The sequence below is a fragment of the Hakea prostrata genome, chromosome 7 (genome assembly GCF_041222555.1).
Source record: "Hakea prostrata isolate BN-2017 chromosome 7, UWA_Hpros_2, whole genome shotgun sequence".
Classification (NCBI taxonomy): domain Eukaryota; kingdom Viridiplantae; phylum Streptophyta; class Magnoliopsida; order Proteales; family Proteaceae; genus Hakea; species Hakea prostrata.
Window position 1 is genome coordinate 57222359 of NC_142606.1, and position 23022 is coordinate 57245380.

Genomic DNA, 23022 nt, shown 5'->3' on the forward strand with positions numbered 1-23022 from the left:
GCCAACCAGAATCTACCAGCGGAAATCCCGTACATACGAAACGTCCAGAATGCGGGCTAGTACTTTGGTAGTGAAGCCAATCCATAGCCTCCAATCTCTCTCGAATACGAAATACCTCTAAATCATCCACATCCACCAATCGTCCGTGCTATATCATGGAAATAATGCTCGTATAGAAACTCAGCCGTAGAGGTAGTGAATACTCCTCGTCCATAACCTCTGACCAGGGAACAAGTCCTTTACCCCTATCCACCCGTCGCCCTCCTCTAGGCATGGTGAATCTGTTGAAACAAAGAAAGAATTTTCATTTGGATTAGTCCCAGTGTGTGATTGTTAGATGAAGGGCATTTTCGTAAATTTTTAGAAAATTTCGTTTTTGGTAAAATTTTGATTTGATTATTCTAACATGTGCATAAGACCTATACAAACATGCGAGAATACATTCTTTGGTGAAAATTCATCTTTTTGGCATATTCAAATTGAAAATTCAGCAAGTAGGAGAGAGAAAATCCCTCTCTTAGCTTGCATTTGTGATTTTTTTTTTAAAAAAAAAAATTTGAATTTCACCGAATGGAGAGTGGGAACACCTCCCCTATAGTGAATCAGTATTGTAGAAATTTATTTCATGCTAAAATTCAATTTGGTTTGAAAATGAGACAAGTTTTTGTAAAGTTGGGTTTTTATGAAATGAATACTGTTTTGGTAACCAAAATGAATGCAATCTTGTGTTTGAAGCTTAGTTTTACTTGAAAATTTATGGAAACATGTTTCTAATCACCTACATGCATGATTCTAACCATTAGCAACAAGTTTTATTGAGTTTTAATGAAGAACACATCAATGGTAAATGAAGTTTTCAAGAAAAGAGAAAAAGAAAGAGAACCTACTTGTGTTGATGATCAAGAAAGGGTTGCAAGTGTTGTTTGAGCCTTGAATCAAACTTGGAAGACCCTTTGAAACCCTAGGAAGTTGATTTCCCCAGAGCTAAAGTCGAATTGGTAGTGTGAGAAATGAAAATGAAATGAGAAGTGGGCCCTTTAAATCTGATTTTCGTGCAGATTTTTTTTGGTCGATGCCATCGACCAAAGTGCATCGACCAAGAGAGTGAAAATTTGCTGCTTTAGCCAGTTTTGAGAAAATTTGATTTTTATTACTTTGTTTGGTTTTTTTTTTTTGATGACTTGTACAGTTGAAGGCAAGTATGTTTGTGATTTTGAAAGTGTGATCTTTGAATTTGGACATTGTTCCTATAAGCATTGTTTTGATTTATAGTTACCTGTGCCTTGTATGAATATCACAGGCATTGTCCCGATTTATTCTTCACTTATGCATTATGTACATATCTTATGTGTGGCTTGATTTAATCCTTACTGATTCATTGCATAAAGGCCATATGCGTTATTTTGATTTATTCTTGCTATATGAATCTGCCTAGTCCGTATGAAATATCTGTGAGTAATGTTTGAATTCCTCTTGATTATTTGAGAAGTCAGCCAAGAGTCCATGCTTCTTTACCTATTAGACTTATTTCTCGTTGTACTTTCCTTTCCCTTGGTAAAGATTTGGTGGAACAATCACACCCCTGAAGAAGTTTCCTCATCTTATTGGAAGTCCAGATGTGCTTTGAATTTCGAGGACGAAATTATTTTAAGGGGGGGAAAATGTGAAATCCCGCCTAATCCTAACCATGCTATTGTGCCAAATCCATACCTACCATATGCATTATTCGATTTATTCTCTGTTATATGAGTTGCCTAGTTTCATTTGGTAGAAGTTTATCTCGAAGCATTTTTCCCCCTTCTATTTCTTCCCTTTGATGAGCGGGTGATCTTAAGTCATTCCCATGATTGATTTTCTATACATCCTATTGTATAGAGGATCTCCATGCACTCTATAATGATCCTTCTACCCTTTCTGTTGTAGAGTGGACCTCCATACACCCTATAACCTTGTGAACTCTCCACATGATGATTTCGAAGAAAAATCAAGTGTGATCTTCATGATTTGTTATTCCCTCTAATTGTTTCAAGACTTTAAACTTTTCATCTCCTGTTCCTCAATCAAAGGTTAGTAATCCCTCTTGTGTTGTATTGATCTACTCTTACTATGTTTTATTCTTTATGATTGAGACTTAGAATAAGATGCCGCATTCTTGCAACCATCTCTTCTACAATCTCTTGTCATTCTTATGGTTTTATGATCTTCATATTGATCTTTGCCATGATCCTTGTGAAGTCTTCTTGAAGCCATGATCATATTTTCGATTTGATTTCAAAGCATGTTAGATTTATTTCTCGTTTTCTTCCAAAAGATTTATTGTTAATTTTTTTCCGAAGATTTTGGGAGAAGAAAGGTCAAGATAAAAGCAATGTCCTCAATCTCTTTAGAAGCCTAGTACTCTCCCAATTTCGAGGACGAAATTATTTTAAGGGTGGGAGAATGTAACACCCAGCCCAAACCTAGCCCGGACACCCTTTTTATTTTGGGATAAAGAAAGACTTGTTTGATATTAGACCTTAAAGTTGGACTTTAATTTCAATATTATTATCTTTGAAAACCTTAGGAAGCCATGTCAGACCTTTCCCTTAGGGTAGACCTGTACTGTTTGGCCTTATCCTACCTTGGCCCGGCCCGGGACCTATTATGTTTGTAGGTCCGAAAACCCAAAGTGGGGGAAATGAGACTTGTGAACCCTTTTGGTTGATGATTTACTGTCGGAACCCAAGCCCGTGGACATTGACGATGATGCCCCTCACTTGAGAGCATTGTCAGTGTTAGTTTTAAATCTGCGCACCGAAGTGGGGTGAATTAGTTGAAATACCAAATGAACTCCTGTGATCAATATGAATATATTTCCTGAAACTAGACTTATTTATGGACTTGTAGGAGAAAACCCCACTCAATTTGACCCCATATAGCCCTCCAAATCCCTGTCCGAAGTTGCTGAACTGTGTCTGGCAAATCCTGCTTGCGCATTAAAGAATGTGAGCTTATTTGGTGGACCTAATGACCTCCCATGTTTGATACAAAAGCATTTCATGAAACTAGACTTCTTGATTGACTTGTAGGAGAAAACCTCACTCAATTTGACCTTGTATAGCCCTCCGAATCCCTGTTCGAAGTTGCTGAACTATTTCTGGATTTTCTGCTGAAACCTGGTTACTGTTTTGGTCGATGCTCTTTGGTCGATGCCTTCAACCAAGGACCATCGACCAAAGTTGCCCAGAATCGAGAAAAAGATGCTTTTTGGATATTCCTTCATCTATTTAAGTGAAACCTCGAACCTAGAACGATATTTTACTCATTTCAACACCTGAGAACTTGGGAAGGCTCCTCTTAGGCTCCTCCTTGGCTAGGGGGATGATCTTCTACAAAAATCATTGTCTCTCTTCTCTAATCTCTTATCCAAGGTATGTCATCTCTCACTCTCTCTCTAATCTACTTCTACCTCATCTTGTTCTTGCTACTGAGTTCGTGAAGAAGGTGTTGCAACCTTGCAACCACCTCTTCTACAAGCTCTTTTGCTTTGATTAAACCTCTCTTCAACCTTTCCATGCTATGATTCTCATACATGATGTTCTTGCTTTCTTATTTTGATTTTTCTCTTCTTTACAACATGAATTCATCTCTTAATCTGATTTTCTCTTTCAATTAGTTCTGATTATATGTTAGTATGTATCTCTAATCTACTGCCCATCATTCCCTTAATTGAATTCCTAAGTTCTTTTGCAATTGCAATCGATTTCATTAATGAACATGATTCTTGCAAGTTTGAACCTAAGGCTTCAAATTGGGGGTTTTCAATTTGACCATTGGATCATGTTGATTCTTGCTACATAGTCTCTTGCTATTGTTCCTAACCTATTCCCCAACTAATTCTCTAGCTTCCCTTTCAATTTCATCAATTTCTCATGAATGCTAGGATTCTTGTCTTTAGAACATAGGACCTCAATTTGGGGGTTTTCATTTGGACCATTGGATTGTGATAATACTTTCTAGGTAGTGTTCTTACATTGTTATTAATCATCCCTCCAAGTTTCAGATCGATCCGATCCCCGGAAGACCCATTTCGGACCAAAATCCCCAAAATCAACTATTCTGTCCCGAAGACAATTTTGGTCGATCCTTTTGGTCAATACCATCGACCAAACTTGTTGCTGACAGCAACCTTGCTCCATTTTGATCCGTTCGACCTCCGATTTTCCCGATTTCTTTTCTAACCTTTCATTTATGTTTGTCTAGGGTCTTATTACCATCTTTGGATCATTCTTTTGAGATTGTTGGATTATCATCATCGTGACTTAAGGTAAGGACGGTTATTGCCATATAACATAGACTGTATGACTTTTACATTGTTGTTGGTAACTTAGTAGACATAACTTATTAGTTGATTTCAGACATCATATGACTACTGTAGTTACCTTATGACAGTAGCACCATGCTTAATTACTTGGTTTATCATGTTTACTTATTCTTGTCATTTATTTATACATTGTATTATGAGATGTTATGACATGTTTTCAATATGATAATTATTGTTAATATGTAATGGATGGAAATAAGCATGTGATTGCTTAGGTATGATTTGGGATTGGGGAGTGCCCTACTGGTACTTCTGTCCTTGGACATCGGAGGGAATAGTATGGGATGTTCTCCGAAGATGCCCATCGACGCTCTCCTGGATCATTGGATGACATACATAGGACTTGTCTAGATGTATGGCTAGGATATCCCTGTCGTATCAGACCCGAATCGAAAGGGCAATGAGACCGAACGACCCGTGGTAGTGTATGGTTTGATGGGCGCTCTAGGCCGGTAACCAATCCGGTAGGGGACATAAACCATGCTACGAATACCTGAAAGGAGCCATTTATTGGTAGGGTTGCAAATGGCTAGACTTGGGCTCACGGTCACTCAAGACCGGTAACCTATCCGTGAGAGGACGTGAGAGCTTCCCGTTTACTATTTGTGGATGACCAATAGGGTTGATGAGTCCGTAATCCGGGATTACGCTGACTCTAGTGTGAAGGATACCGTAAAGGATCGCCGGGGGCGAGGAATGGACGTATCTGGAACTGAGTTGATACAACTGAGTAGATGACTTGCATTGGGCTAGGCTTTTCTGTGACATGCGCCAGTACTTATACCAACCGGTGATGTGAGAGTGCGGTGACCGATTCCCCTACCATGGTTCTTTTTTGAGATGACTTTACCAAACTTCCCCGGGCAGACCAAAGATATCTTGTATGATTGAGGGGGAGTGACTGACAACCCAAAGAAGTATGGTGCTATGACTTAAAGCATGTCTACCCTAGAGACTAGCATACATAGAGTTAGAATCATAATTGCATCATGTGTTTCATATCATATTGCATCATGCTATGTTTTGTATCATGCATCTATGTTATTGTAGAATAATCTGCCTTGCTGAGTTCTTTTGAACTCACTCCTTTTGCAACATTTTTGTTAGACTCTCTGCAGTACTACTACTCATTGACTATGATGGTCAACACTCTGAAGACCAAGTTGATGACCTGTACCCTACTGGTCACGGTGTACAAGTTGGTGAAGACTAGCAGTCCGAGATTGGGACTTATCTGGAGCAGTTCGTCCCTTGCACTTGTGTGCAAGTATTGGGATATCGTCCCATTTTCTTTTAACATTTTATTTGATTCGTCGAGACCGTAGTTTAGTTTGTTCCCTTGTCATTTTGGGAAACAGTTGTAAACCTAAATTTTAAATCGATCTACCTTCCGCTAATATTATAGGACGGGTTTCCTCCCTCCTTTTAATACTTGACTGTTTACCCTATTTGAGTCATTTCCGCACTCTGATGTTCTTTGTAATCCTTCTATTATCATTTCTTAACCTTTATTATTAGATTACTTGAATACTATATATTGTTCTTGCTTTTGATTATATTATTGTGATAAGTGGATATGATCGTTCCTAAACTGGATCTGTTGGGTTGTAGATCACTCCCGAGTAACCAAGATTGGGTACCCCCTGAGTGGATTTAGGGCGGGATGTGACAGTTATGAATCATCCCTCCAAGTTTCAGATCGATCCGAGCCCCGGAAGACCCATTTCGGACCAAAATCCCCGAAACCCATTATGCAGCCCCGAAGACAATTTTGGTCGATACCATTGACCAAGGACCATCGACCAAAGTTGTTGTTGACAGCAACCTTGATCTGTTTTGACCCGTTCGACCTCCGATTTTCCCGATTTCTTTTCTAACCTTCATTTGTGTTTGTCTAGGGTCTTATTACCATCTTTGGATCATTCTTTTGAGATTGTTGGATTATCATCATCGTGACTTAAGGTAAGGATGGTTATCTCCATAAACATATAGATCATCAACTTATGATTCATGTTCTTATTTATGAATAGAATCTCTTGATTTCTTTTAATCTTTCTAAAACTGTTATATATGTGTTAGAACAGTAGTATTGAAATCTTTATACTCTTGTCATGTTACATTACTATTCTTGTTTACTTATGTCTATGATGATTCCTTTCAATATCATGATTCAACTTGTATTATGAAGATGTATTGGATGCATGAGAAGTGATGAACTTGAATATGTGATTGCCTACCTATAACTTGGGATTGGGGAGTGTCCTATTGAAGCTTCTGTCCTTGGGCACCGGAGGGAATAATATAGGATGTTCTCCGAAGGTGCCTATAGACTCTTTCCCGGGTTATTGGATGACATACATAGGACTGTCTGGTGGTTTGGCTAGGATGTCCCTGTCGTATCAGACCCGAATCGGAAGGGCATTGAGACCGAACGACCCGTGGTAGCAGTGGGGATTTGTGGCACTAAAGTACGGTAACCAACCCGTGAGAGGTCATAAATCTCATTGTGGGAGCCATTTATTGGTAGGGATGCAAATGGATAGACTTGGGCTCACGGGAGCTCAAGACCGGTAACCAACCCGTGAGAGGACGTGAGGGCTTCCCGTTTACTATTTGTGGATGACCAATAGGGTTGATGAGTCCGTAATCCGGGATTACGCTGACTCTAGTGTTAAGGATATCAGAAAGGATCGCCGGGGGCGAGGAATGGACGTATCTGGATCTGAGATGATATGACTGAGTAGATGACTTGCACTGGGCTAGGCTTTGCTGTGACATGCACCAGTACTTATACCAAATGGTGATGTGAGAGAGCGGTGACCGATCCCCTTACCATGGTTTTTGAGATGACTTTACCGTTATTCCCCTGGCATTCCCAAGATATGGAATGGGAGAGTGACAGACTACCCAAAGAAGTCTGGTGCTATAACTTAAAGCATGTCTACCTTAGAGACTAACATTCATAGAGTTAGAACCATACTTGCATCATGTGTTCCATATCATATTGCATCATATTATGGCTTGTATCATATGGTTTATATTTTATGGAATGACTACCTTGCTGAGTTCTTTTGAACTCACTCCTTTTTGCAACATATTTTGTTTGACTTTTCTACAGGTACTACCACTGTTGACTGTGGCAGTCAACCCTCTGGAGGCCGAGTTGAAGACTTGTATCATACTGGTGGTGATGAACCAGTTGATAAAGACGAGTAGACCGAGATCGGACTTGTTTGTAGCAGTTCAATTTTATATTTGTGTGTTAGGGATGGGATGTCGCCTCATTCCCTTTTTAACCTTTTTTTTTTTTTGAATTGTCGGGACTATAGCTTAGTTGTTTCACATGTTATTTGGTGAATCGGTTGTAACCTTTACTTTTAGTCGTCTCATCTTCCGCTATTATTATAGGATGGGTTTCCTCCCTCCTTTTCACACTTGATTGTTTATATTAATGAAATCCTTTCCGCACTCTGATGTTATTTGTGAATCCTTCTGAGGTACTTTCTTGACTATTATTATTAAATTATTTGGATACAAGGAATTGTTCTAGCTTTTGATTTTATTATTGTGCTAAGTGACTATGATCGTTCCTAAACTTGATCAGCGGGACTGTAATTCACTCCCTGGGTAATCTAGATAGGGTATCCCCTTGGTGGATTTAGGGCGGGATGTGACACTTATAACTTGCAGGCATACCGGGATGGCGAAAACGAAGTATGGGAATCGATATTAAAGAGAAATCCTTATTTCAACACGACTCCCCACCACGTCAATTGTCATCCTAAAGTGTTTGCCAAGCTGGGACTTCCTCTTCCTGCCTGGACCAAGGATGTGACAGACCTTCCACCTCCAGATCTGAATATCATGCATTATCTTGATGATTCTCCTCCTTATGCTCCTCTCCAAGGATTCAGTTATGAAGAGCTTGCCTTGAATGCAGGTTTGATCAAAGATCAGACTTCTTCCAGTCAAGCTGGATAAAGAGTATGGAATTGCAGAGGATTTTGATACCATGCGCTTTCCCGACTCTCTTCTTCTTCTTCTTCTTGAATATATGTTGCTTCATTACTCTGTGTTACTTCTGGCAAAGCTCCTTCGATCTTATCTAACTTCTTAATGATCACCGATGATGACTTTCTTTTTTGACTGAGCGAACATTGTAACCCAACACTTGTTGTTTCATATGTATGCTTGATGTATAGGTTGGCTCTCCTGGTCGTTTAAAGAAATAAAGAATTAACTTCATCTGTAAACTTTGTCAGTCACTTGAGTCATTGTTGCAGTAGGTCTTAGTTGTTCAATACAATGCCTTTACTTAGAGATTTCCGTAGAAATTCGATAAGTCTTAGAAGGAACTCACTCGGGTTTTAAACCGATGCCTTTACTTAAGAATTTTCGGAGAAATTCAATAAGTCTGAGAAGGAACTCACTCGGGTTTTAAGCCGATGCCTTTACTCAAGAATTTCCGGAGAAATTCAATAAGTGTGGAAGGAACTCACTTGGGTTTTAAACCGATGCCTTGTGGAAGGAACTCACTTGGGTTTTAAACTGATGCCTTGTGGAAGGAACTCACTCGGGTTTTAAACCGATGCCTTGACTTAAGAAATTCCAGAAAAATTCACTAAGTCTGAGAAGAAACTCACTCGGGTTTTAAACCGATGCCTTTTGATTTCGTTGCTGGATCTGTTGTTGTGTGATGCTCCCACTCAAAAGACAGTATGTTGAAAACTGATAATTGTATTGATTGAGTTGAAATTTGTTACATCATGAATGAAAATGATAGTCTTCAAGGATAATATTTATTCAGATGTCTGGCATTCCACGAACGATCCAACTCTTTCTGGGTTGTCAAGTTCTTCAGCTTATAAGCCCTCAAACCGACCGGTTTAATAACCATATATGGTCCTTCCCAAGAAGGGTCCAATTTCCTTTGATGGCGTGGATCTGAAGCTAAAGTATTTCTCAATACAAAATCGCCTGCTAAGTATCGACGATTCTTCACTCATGTATTATAATGTGACGCTATCCTCCTTTGATAATGTTGAGTTTGTGCAGTTGCTTTTGCACGAACCTCATCCAATAAATCAAGGCTATCAAGCAGTCCTTGTTCATTCGCTTTTTCTTCGAATTCTTTGTCCCATAGTGTTCCAGCCATTACTTCCATAGGTGCCAATGCCTCAGATCCGTATGCCAGTTTAAAAGGAGATTCTCCTGTAGGTGTCCAAACCGTAGTTCGGTAGGCCCACAATACATTCTGCAATTCTTCAACCCACAAGGCTTTATCAGCTTCGAGTCTTCTCTTTATTCCTTCAAGTAGTGTTCGGTTTGTAACCTCTACCTGACCATTGCTTTGGGGGTATGCCACTGATGACATACGATGCTCGATGAAATAAGTTCCACGAATTGCTCCAGATTGTGGACAGTCGAATTGAGTGCCATGATCGGTAATGATTATTTTTGGCATTTTGAACTGGTATATAATTGTCTCGAGCACGAATTTCTCCACCTTTTTTTCTTTCAGTGATGGTTGCCAAGGCGCTAGCCTCGACCCATTTGGTGAAGTAATTGATTGCTACTATAAGATATTCTCTTTTGCTTGACACCTTGGTGAATTTGCCCATGATATCGATTCCCCACATTGTGAAAGGGATGGGATCTAAAATCAAAGTCATGGTTTCAGCTGGGCATTTAGATACCGTGGCATGGATTTGACAGTTGCTACATCGGCGAACATATTCCATAGTAGCTTGTTGGAGTTTAGGCCAGTATAACCCAAGTCTCAGAATTTTGTGTGTCAGGGCTCGACCGCCCATGTGAGCACCACAAATTCCTTCATGTACCTCAGCTAGAGCTAATTCTACTCCTTCGGGACCCAAACATCTCAGAAGGGGTCCCGAATAAGACCTTTTGTATAATCTTCCATTCTGCATAATGAATTGCACTGAACGCAATTTGATTAATCTCACCTCTTTTGGATCCTCTGGTAATTTATCATCTCTCAGATATTCAATTACGAGATCCATCCAACAATGCTCCGCTTCAATATAGGAAATTTCCTTCTCGTGATAGCTTGGAAATGTTATTTCTTCGATGTAGACTGATGGGTCTAAATTTTCTCTTTGGCATTGGCTAATCAGGATAGTTCATCTGCCATTGTATTTTCTTTTCTTAGAATCTGACATACTTTCAGATTCCTAAACTCTTTCTACAATACTTGCACAATTTCTTGATATTTCTGTAACCGGGGTTCCTTAACACCATATTCCCCCTGTACCTGGTTGACAATAAGTTGAGAGTCACTATAAATAGTTACGTTTGCTATTGCCAAAGCTTTTGACAATCTAAGTCCAGCTATTAGGGCTTTGTACTCCGCCTCATTGTTACTTGCGGCGAATGCAAATCTTAGTGCATATCGAATAATAAATCCTGCTGGACTCCTCAGGAGAATTCCGGCTCCTGCTCCATCTTTGTTACTTGAACCATCCACATATACCTCCCACACTGTCAGGATAGTGGGCTCGGTAATTTCTTCCATGGGTTCAATAATCTCTACTACAAAGTCGGCTAATGCTTGAGCTTTGATTGTCGTTCGAGGCTTAAAGCTTACTTGGAATTCGCTGAGTTCAACCGACCATGCCACCATTCTTCTAGATAAATCAGGTTTACGAAGAACTTTATTAAGAGGAAAAGTAGTAAATACCTCGATGGAATGAGCTTGAAAATATGGCCATAGTTTTCTGCTTGCTATCATAAGAGCTAGAGCCTGCTTCTCGATCTGAGAATATCGTGTTTCCGCGTCCAGTAGTACGTGACTGACATAATAAATTGGCCATTGCTTCTTTTCCTTTTCCCGAACAAGAACTGCACTGACTGCTGAAGGGGATGCTGCTAAATATAGCTGTAAGACTTCTCCCTTCTCAGGTCGAGATAATAGCGGTGGTCCTCCTAGTGTCTCCTTCAGTTCCTCCAAAGCTTTCTGACATTCTTTAGTCCATTTTGCCTCCTTGCTTCCCCTCAAGTCTTTGAGTGCCTTGGAAAAAGGTAGACACTTTTCTCCTGATTGTGAGATGAAACGGTTCAAAGCGGCTACTCTCCCCGTCAAGCATTGTACATCCCGAACAGTTTTGGGGGCCTGCATGTCAATAAAGGCTTGTATTTTGGCTGGATTAGCCTCAATACCCCTTTGTGATACCATGAAGCCCAAGAATTTGCCTGAAGAGACTCTGAAGGCGCATTTCTCCGAATTCAGCTTCATTTGGTATTTTGTAGTACCAAAAATACCTCTGTTAAATCTTCAATATGTTTTGTTCTTCCAATGCTCTTTACTAGCATATCGTCAACATAAGCTTCGACATTTTTCCCGATCAAATCCTTGAATATTTTGTTAATGGCCCTTTGGTAAGTAGCCCCTACATTCTTCAGGCCGAATGGCATGACTTTATAATAAAAACTTTCACAATCAGTCATGAAAGCCGTAAACTTCTCATCCTCCCTACTCATAAGGATTTGATTATACCCTGAGTAAGCATCCATGAAACTCAAGGTTTCATAACTTGCAGTTGCATCTATCAAGAGGTCTATCCTAGGCAATGGGTAACAATCTTTAGGACAAGCCTTGTTGAGGTCTGTGTAATCTGTACACATCCTCCACTTCTCGTTTGCCTTCTTGACCATCACGACGTTGGCCAACCAGATGGGGCATTCAACTGGTTCGATGAAACCAGAACTTTTCAGCTTCTCGACTTCGCCCTGAATGGCTTCATATTTTTCCATGGAGAAATTTCTTCTTCGCTGGATAACTGGTTTCACCTTGGGATCTAGCCAAAGTTTGTGTTCTGCAATATGCCTATCGATTCCTGGCATATCATTTGCAGACCACGCGAACACGTCACTATTTTGTTGAAGAAAAGACTTCAACTCCCCTTTGAATTCTTCCAGCTGCTCAGACCCAATATAAGTAACTCTTTTTTCATCACCGGGATACAACTGGATTTGCTCCAGTTTTTGTACTGGCTCGAGCCTTTGCATTTCTGCTTCATCCCGATCATCTCGTACTTCAATCGGTAACGCCGTTATCTTTCTTAGCCCTTCCTTATCTTTTAAATATGCAACATAACATTGCCGAGAAAGTCTCTGGTGAGATGAAACTTGACCGACTCCCATCTCAGTCGGGAACTTTATTTTAAGGTACTTCGTTGAAATGATAACACCTAATTTTGATAACGATGGTCTCCCAAGAATTACGTTGTAAGCAGGTAGATCCCGAACCACCAAGAAATTTACCCGAACGGTGGCTTCCTTGGGGAAGCTTCCAGTCCTTCCGCAACTGCAGATGATCCTGCAAAGCCATATAGATTTGTGGATGATGGCTCCATCAAGTCTTCACCCAACTTTAGTTTTTGATAAGTTGCATAAGATAAAAGATCTGCAGCAAATCCGGTGTCAACTAACACCCTGTGTACTTCGCGGCGTGCAATCTCAACCTTGATGACTATGGCATCATCATGAGGCAGAAAAATGCCTCTCTCATCTTCTTCTCCAAAGGTGATCGAACCCTCACCATTTGGTCTCTTACGCTTTTGCGTCTCTCCGGTTTCAACAAATTTTGATTTTGCTTTCAGCCTCCGTAGTGATTCAGGCTCGGGGCCTCCAAATATTGTAAGGATTGGTGACCGAGTAGCATCAATCACCTCCTTACCTTTTTTAGACTTTGGGGCCTCCTTCGGTTGGTCTGGGATAACCGAACGGTCCCTTTTTATTGCTGCATCGCGTGGTTCCTCTCGCCTTCTATTGATGAAATTGGACAAATGTCCTTGAGATATCAATCTCTCGATATCTGCCTTTAAATGTCTACAATCATTGGTATAATGACCGTAATCTTTATAAAAATGGCAATACTTTTCTCGATCCTGCTCCCCTGGTTTTGAAGGAAGCTTTGGAGGCCATTTCAAGATATTCCGCTTCTTGATAATATTCAGAATATCAGCCCGAGGAGTATTTAATGGAGTATACTAGCTTTTGTCGGGAGATCTCTGCCGCCATCCCCAACTCGATCACGAATATTCTGCTTCGGCTTATGCTTGTTCTCAGGAGCCTTTTGTTCTTTTGCGGAGGCTTTTTTGTCTCCCTAGCGTGCATCCAAGATTTCCGTGACTTCTGCCTGTTTTTGTCATCTCTGTACTAACTCGGCATAAGTTGTGGGCATATCTTGAAGTAATAACTCCAAGAGTCTTCGATTAGTGAGACCAGTGAACAAAACAGTTTTAGCAACTTGCTCATCTAGATTCTCTATCTCCATTGTAACTCTGTTGAATCTTTTCAAATATTAACGAATTGATTCATTCTTCCCTTGTCTAATAGTAAACAAGGTTTCCTCGGTCTTCTTGATCTGAATCCCACTTTGGAATTGCCCTATGAATTTGTGTGCCAACTCATCAAAATTAATGATCCTTCCTGATGGGAGATTCGAGAACCATTTTTGTGCCGCTCCGGTTAAAGATGAACCAAAGACCCTACAGAGAATTTCATCAGTGTTACCTACAACTGCCATAGTCTGCTGATAATAACCGATGTGGGCAGTGGGATCTTCGGAGCCATCGAATGTAGAAAAAGTTGGCAGACGGAAATTGTGAGGAAACTGGTATCCGGCAATGGGCTCGGCAAATGGAGTCTTTCGAATAACTGAATAGATATCATTAGTTATCCTACCTCTCGCCAATTGCCCAAGCTTCTGATTGATGTTAGCCAATTCTTGACCAATATGTGTCGATCGATCCTCAGCAACACGATCACGACCTCGAACAACGCGATCATTATCACAAAACAGCACGATCATCACGAACAACACGATCATCTCGAACAGCACGATCATCATCACGAACAACATGTCTAATAGTTGGTGAGTGAGTTCTTACTCTTGTAACCAACCTTGTATTTGAATCAGTAGTACTCCCTTGTGGTCGGTCAAACCGATCATCATGCCTAGGGAGATTTTCTGTTCTCCTAGGTATTCGGTCATCTTCACGGAAGTTTTGACCGACATATTGTTCGTCAATTAATCTCCGCTGCGATGAGCGCCATCCTGTCTCACGACGATTGGGCTCTAGTGGTATCACCACCTGTCTGGACAGTGCACGGAGTGCCTGACTTACCTCCAGCATCTGGAGTTTCAGTTGATCCAGTTGATGCTGGAGTGAATCTGAAGGATTATTACCTCCTTGACTGCCATCTATTTCGAGTGGTCAACTTCCCTGAGGAATATCTGAATTGTTTACTCCAGGAATTTGGACGCCAGCATCTCGCTGTGCAGTAGCTGTTGCTGCTACCGCTGATCTAGTCACCATAGCTTTCTAAACGTTTCCCACCAGACGGCGCCAAATGATGAGTCCAAGATCTGCTCAGCCCTTAGATCTCCTGAGAATGACTTGCAAAACAAAGCGTCAAATGTGGCCCGACCGCTAGGATCCGGAGTCCACCTCCGAAGGCTAAGTCAGTTGATGAACTTAATCACAAATGGCTTTGCTATAAGCATAGAGCTAAGGAATAACTAGAATACGATTCAGATAATAGGTATCTGAGTGTTCACGTCCAAGTGTGTGTGTCCTTCCCTTGTGGGGAGGTGATGTTTATATAGAGTGTACCTTCGAATCTTCTTCGTTGGATGTATTTGAGCCTTCTTCGGATAATCGTTGGATCTTAACAGATAGATCCATTGAGTGATAGACTTCTACCAGTTAGGACTAGTAGAGGACTCCTAGGATAACCCGATCGCTATCTGGTGATTATCCTTTTGATAGCGATAAGTGACAGCCGCCAAATTCTGCCTGCCGTCATTAGGTTAATTAACCTCCTCCTAAAGTATTGGATTAGGGCGTGCTTGTGGCTGATTTAGTTTTCTTCCTCAGCAAGCTACCTCTTGAACCTGGCTCGCTTGGAAACGAGTCGATTCCCTTCGTCTCGACCGGAGTCGAGGGTCGAACAAAGAATGAACCAAGTTCAATCATATTTTCTCCGTATCAGACCGTCTTCGAGAAGATAGTAAAAAGATGGTGGCTGATCTAAAAGCTTCCTCTTCAAGGATTGGGAGACTGGAAAAAGAGAACGTCTGACTAAAAGGGGTTCTATCCGAAGCTATCACCAGAATTGATGACTTGGTGAAGGAGAGGGATACTCTTCAAAAAATGAGGATTCCCTTCAAACCCAAACATCTGTCCACGGATGTCAGGAAGCAGTGCATTCGGAAATACCTTAACTCTAGGCCATTCAACGATCTAATGGTGAGTTATAATGCTATGGTCTACAGGGACGGGCAGAATGACGTGTGGAAGTCATTCTGAAGTGGGACCCTTCATTCAACATTGAGCCTCACCATGAATTGTGTCATGTTGAAGTTTTTGAGAGTTTGAAGTTGGGAGTTCCCGCATGGGCACTGAAGAAAGTTGACTTCTCGCTTGTTAACTCGAATGCTGAGGGGTATTTGAGTGACTCTCCTCCAGCCACTCCCGAATCTGAAGCAACTGATGAAAATTCCGATCCTGATCAACCTCAAGACCCAGTCCCAGAAAATCAACAGTGAAAACATAATCTTTTTCTTCAAATTCAGTCTTTCCTTCACTGATTTCTTTGATCAATCTATATCTGAACGTATCTACACATACTGAATACTTAGAAAATTTTCTCAAAATTTTCTTAAGTTTTCGAAGGTCTCACTCGAGTTTGAAGCCAAAACCTTATACCTAGTAAATTCCTTAGAATTCCACTAAGCTTTAAGAGGTATCATTCGGTCTAGATTAACCAATGCCCTATAATTAGAAAATTTCCTTAGAATTTTCTTAAGCTTTCAAAGGTCTTCGAGTTTGAAACCGAAGCCTTACACCTAGGAAATTCCTTAGAATTCCACTAAGCTTTAATAGGTCTCATTCGGTCTAGATTAATTGATACCCTATACTTAGAAAATTTCCTTAGAATTTATTAAGCTTTTGAAGGTCTCACTTGAGTTTGAAACCGAAGCCTCATACCTAGGAAATTCCATAGAATTCCACAAGCTTTAATAGGTCTCATTCGGTCTAGATTAACCGATGCCTCATACTTATAAAATTTCCTTAGAATTTTCGTAAGCTTTTGAAGGTCTCACTGAGGTTTGAAACCGAAGCCTTTTGAATTAATCATGCCATCTGTGCCATCTATCTGATAAGCATGCATTTACCATTATTTATTTGATTTAATTCCCCATACTTATTTAATTGAAGAGAACTAATTGAGTATTTTTGTGTATTTTTTAGGAATAAGGAGATTTTGGATATTAGAGATAATATGGAGTAAAGTTGGTAAATATATTAGATATTGGTGGATTTTAAATCATGGCATTCAATCTTGCTGCCCAAGAAATCATGAAAAGTAAGATCTTAGCCAAATTGGAAACAGGTGGAGGTCTAAGGAACAAAATTGGTAATAAATCTGAAAATCGGGTAAACAATCCTACCTTTAGTATTTTGGGCATATCTCTCTCGTATGAGCTTGGATTTCAATGATTCAAGATGCTATGGAACGATATTGAAAATATATACAACTTTCTAGTTTTCCGTTTTTCCAAAATACAAACGAATAAAGGTCGAATATACGGGTAAAGAGAAGGGATTCATTGTGTGCGGGAGACATAAAAGAGAAGCCAACCACAGAGAAGAGAGGAAGATGGCGAATGCGGCTCTCATCTCTCATTGCAGTAGAAGAAGACCGCATCTCTCTCTCCCTATTTTTCTCATTGCGGCTAGAACACTTTAAGGATTAACTTAAAGGTGTTCTACCCAGGACACCCTATCTGTTTTGGGTAAAGAAGGGTTAGTTTAAATGTTACACCTTAAAGTTGGACCTTGATTTGGTCTTAGCTTGTTGCTTGTAGACCCTTTTGGTTGATGATTTTGTGTCAGAACCCAAGCCCATGGACATTGTCGATCATGCCCCTCACTTGAGAGCATTGTCAGTGTTAGTTTTGAATCTGCGCATCGAAGAGGGGTGAATTAGTTGAAATAACTAATGAACTCCTATGCCCAATCTGAATATATTTCCCGAAACTAGACTTCTTGATGGACTTGTAGGAGAAAACCCCACTCAATTTGATCCCGTGTAACCTTCCAAATCGTTGTCCGAAGTTGCTGAACTATGTCTGGCAAATCCTGCTTGCGCATCGAAGAAGATGATCCTAGTTGGTGGAACTAATGAACTCCAATTCTTGATTCAAAAGTATTTCAGGAAACTAGACTTCTTGATTGATTCGTAGAAGAAAACCTCACTCAATTTGACCCTGTGTAGCCCTCGGAATCCCTGTTTGAACCTTGCTATCCTGATTGGTCGATTCATTGGTCGACTGGACCAGTTGTCACATCCTCCCAGCCGGTACCCTATCTGGCATACCCGAGAGTGTGATCCACAGCCCGAAGATCAGGTATCGAGTAATCAACCTCCCACATAAACAATAACATAATCATGAACAATAATAATAAAAGTGCGGAAGATAAACCATAGATCCAAATAAGGAAAGAATGAATCATATATAAATCAGAGTACTAGATATAATCAGAGTGTCTAAAACAGATAAGTAAAGTTAGTCAAAATCCCACTCTACAACCAGCGGAAAAGTAGTTCTAAAAGAGAATAAGCAAAACAAAATCTAATCCCAGTAGCAAGTACAATGGGTAACTAAATTGTTCTCCACTTAATAGACAACATCCCTATAAGTATAAATCTCATAAACAGCACAAGGGCGCTTCCACTCAATGGTCGGACTACGGATCGTACGGAGCATAACCACTCGCGGGATCTTCCGTGTAATTGTTGTAACCGCAATCACCTTCCTGGAGATATGCCTCTTCTCCTTCCGCTTCTTCATAGGGGCCGTCATAATATTCAGTACCTGTAGAATAGTCTAACAAACATTGTACAATAAAGGAATGAGTTTCAAAGAAATCAGTAAGGCAGTTAAATCCATAATAACATAAATGGCAGGATTTCAGAACAAACATAAATGCAATATGGTATGAGACAAGCAATGAATGAATGAATCTAACTCTACATATGCTGGTCTCTATTGGCAGACATGCTTTAAGTCATAGCACCGTACTTCTTTAGGAAGGTCTCAATCACTCATCATCAGTTGGTAATGGGTCCGACATCCCTCGGGACATTCCATGGCTGGGGGTTAAGTCACCACTCTCTCACATCACCATTGGTCTAAGTACCGGCGCATGTCAGGGTAAAGCCTAGCCAAATGCAAGTCTTCTACTTAGTTACATCAAGTCAGATCCAGATACGTCCATTCCTCGTCCCTGACGTTCCTTTCCGGTATCCTTCACACTAGAGTTCTCATAGTCCCTGACTACGGACTCATCAACCCTATTGATCATCCACATATGGTAAACGGGAAGCTCTCACGTCCTCTCACGGGTTGGTTACCGGTCTTGAGCGCCCGTGAGCCCAAGTCTAACCATATGCAACCCTACCAATAAATGGCCCCCACAATGTGATTCCTGTCCTCTCATGGGTTGGTTACCGGTCTTGAGCGCCCATGAATCCCCATTGCTACCACGGGTCGTTCGGTCTCAATACCCCTCCGATTAGGGTCTGACATAACGGGACATCCTAGCCAAACACTACTAGACAGTCCTAGATATGTCATCCAACAGTTTAGGAAGGTGTCCAGAGGGTATCTCCGGAAACATCCCATAATATTCCCGTAGTTGTCCAAGGACAGAAGTGTCAAAAGGACACCTCTCCTTTCCAAACCATACTTAAGCATACACATGCATCAATTCATATCATCACATATATGGTAACTTCATATATGGAGAGAAATCAATAATTACAATCACTTTGTATATAATTGGTAAGTAAATCATACATGAGTCAGTTCAATATGAATAGGTAATGCTACTGATATCAAGATAGTACCACAGTAGTATAACATTATAAGAATCTAATTAAAGAAATAAATTAACAAGATTCAAATATAGAAACTAAGATATGCAATTTATGTTGTTAAAGAAGCAACCATCCTTACCTTTTATAACTCGCAAAGGAATCCTAAGAAATCAAGTAAGATCTTGGCAAACTTGTGAAAAAGGTCCTAAACAAGTGCATACAACATATTAGGAAAGATCCCTAACAGAAAAGATACCAAAACATCCAACACAGACCAATTCTAGAGTTGCTGTACTCATTGGTCGAGTGGATTGGTCGACTGGTCCAGTCGACCAATCAGTCGACCAATGCAGACAGTAGCCTAAAAAAAACAGAGTTTTAAGATATAAAATCCGAATTTGGTGGTTCAAAAGGGTACTAATCAAGGGGTAAACTACATCAGTAGTATCCTAACATATAGGGGACCTCAAAACACTAATCGAATCAAGCCATCAAGATCCAAATTAGGAAACAAAAAGTTACCATAATTAGATCAACCATGGATCTTGAAGAATTCAAGATAGAAATCAAAGACAAGAACAATAGGAGAATGGATCATTGATTCAGGTAAGGTATCATGAAAAGCATACTTAGATCTTCAAGAAAATAGACCTAAGAGCATAAATCTAAATAAGGAAACAAAACCTACCATATATGTAACTATCATGATTCATGAAGAAAACATGGTATGGTAGAAGAGAAACAACTAGAGATTGATAGATCATGGATCATGAAAAGAAAACACAGCAATTGACTACTAACATGATCAATATAGAAGATCCAAGGAGATCAGAATTCAAATCAAAAGTTAAACAAAGACTAGATCATGTTTGATCATGATTCCTTCAAAAGCTTGCAATGATCATGGTTAAGATCATTGTTTTAGCCATTAATCCTTAGGATGATCATGAGAGACAAGTCCAGAGATGTTTGCAACAGAGAATGCAGCATCTCCTCTACTGTCTTAACTCAAAAAGGAAAGAAAAACAGAGATGGAGGAGAAGAAGAGAGTGTAGACATACCTTTGATGCAAAAGGAAGAGTTTTGACGAAGATCCGTCAAGAAAATCACCAAGGATGCAAGGGAGATGACTTGCAGAGGTCTTTGGTTCGTTCCAAAGAGTTTGGAGGCAGCAAATACGAAGTAGACTCGAGATTGGACTTAAATAGAGCAAGCAAGACCAAATTGCCAGAGACAGCACCCATTGGTCGAGTGGATTGGTCGACTGGTCCAATCGACCAATCAATCAACCAATGCAGACAGCAATTCCAAAACAGGGAATTGAAGGCCCAGATCAAATCCAATCCTAAAGGGGTTTTGCACACATATCAAGTGACTTACCTAATAGGTAGAAATGCCTTCAAACCAAGATAGAGAGCACTCCAAGTCCATCAACTAATCCGATCTTCATCAAGATTCAGTTTCCATAAATAGAACTTCATCATCAACTCTCATGGACTCAAAGCCAGACACCAAGTCCTCCACTGGGATGGCCCAAAGCTGACTTCTTACTTTATTTCGGGTCACTGGACCTACAAATAACAAGGTTTCCGGGTCAAGGTTAGGGCTGGGTTTTACATTCTCCCCCCCTTAAAGAAATTTCGTCCTCGAAATTGAAAGCGTACCTGTGCTTCCAAAGAGGTAAGGAAACTTCTCCTTCATGTCTTCTTCCTTCTCCCAAGAAGCTTCTTCAGGGGTATGGTTCTTCCACCGAATCTTCACCAAAGGGATGGTGCGATTCCGCAGCTGCTTGTCCTTCCTATCCAAGATTTCGGCCGGTTCTTCATCGTAGGTCAAATCAGCACTAAGTCCTTCAGGCGCTTGCTGCAAAATGTGTTCCGGATTCTCTATGTATTTTCGGAGCATCGAAATATGAAACACATTGTGAACACCAGCAAGAGGCGGAGGTAATGCTAATCGATACGCAACAGGTCAAACCTTTTCCAAAATCTCGAAAGGTCCAATGAAACGAGGGCTAAGCTTTCCCTTAACATTAAATCTCATCACACCCTTCATTGGTGAAACCTTCAGAAAGACTTTCTCTCCAACTTGAAATTCCAAATCGGTCCTTCTCTTATCCGCATAAGATTTTTGTCTTGACTGGGCAGACTTAATCCTTTCTCTTATCATATCTATCATAGCACTCGTAGCTTCAATCATTTCAGGACCTAAGACTTTTCTTTCACCTGTCTCGACCCAAAGACAAAGGTGTCCTACAAGTACTGCCATACAAAGCCTTGAATGGAGCCATGCCTATTGTTGCTTGATAACTGTTGTTATAGGCAAACTCAACCAAAGCTAGGTGTTCATCCCAATTACCACCCATATCCACCACACAAGATCTAAGCATGTCTTCCAATGTCCGAATTGTCCGCTCGGATTGTCCATCGATCGTGGATGATGAGCTGTACTCAAGTTCCATTGGGTTCCCAAGGCCTTCTGCAAACTATTCCAAAACCTTGAGGTGAACCTAGGATCACGATCCGAAACAATACTCAATGGCACACCATGCAGACGAACCACATTATCCACGTAAAGCCTTGCTAGCTTATCCAGAGTATGAGTGATCTTCATAGGAATGAAGTGGGCTGATTTGGTCAACCTATCAACAATCACCCACACAGTGTCATTGCCTTTACTTGTCCGAGGCAAGCTAGTCACAAAGTCCATAGAGATATCCTCCCACTTCCAACTAGGAATAGGAAGAGGTTGAAGTAATCCAGATGGGGGTTGTCGAACGGCTTTCACACGTTGGCAAGTCTCACACTTGGCAACAAAATCATCAACATCAGCCTTCAGACCAATCCACCAAAAATGTTCCTTCAAGTCCTTGTACATCTTGGTGCTTCCCGGGTGTATAGTAAAGACTGACTGGTGTGCTTCCTTCAATATTTCTTTCTTAACTTCTTCGTTTGCAGGCACGCACGCCTTCCTCTAAACAATAAAGCACCATCCATGGATATACCGAGTCGGGGTCCGACTCAGATTCGAAGAAATATTCTCAACTTTGATCAAAAGCTCTTGATCAGAACTCTGCAGAGCAACAATCTTATCTCTAAGACTAGATCTTGCCGTCATGGCAGAAAGAATAAAATCAGAATTCTCAGGGACAATTTCCAAATAAAAACTCTCAATAGAAGACCACAATGGTAAACTCAAAGCATTCAAATCCAAAGTCTTCTTCCTGGTTCTTCCTACTAAGAGCATCAGCAACAACATTTGCTTTCCCGGGGTGATACTTGAATATCACAATCATAATCGGAGACTAGTTCCAACCATCTCCTTTGTCTCATGTTCAGATCCTTTTGGGTGAAGAAGTATTTCAAACTCTTATGATCCGTGAAAATGGCAATCTTCTCACCGTAGAGGTAATGTCTCCAAATCTTCAAAGCAAAGACAACAGCGGCAAGTTCTAGATCGTGAGTGGGGTAATTCCGCTCATAATCTTTCAATTGCCGAGAAGCATAGGCTACGACCTTGCCATGTTGCATCAAGACGCAACCCAATCCAATCTTTGACGCATCGGTATAAACTGTCATACCACCGGAACTATCGGTATAGTCAAAACCGGGCACTTGTCAATCTATCTTTCAACTCTTGGAAATTCTTCTCACAAAGCGTCGGACCAAACAAACTTTTCTTCTTTCCTGGTCAACTTAGTCATAGGAGCAGCCAACCGAGAAAAATTCTCAATAAACCTTCTGTAG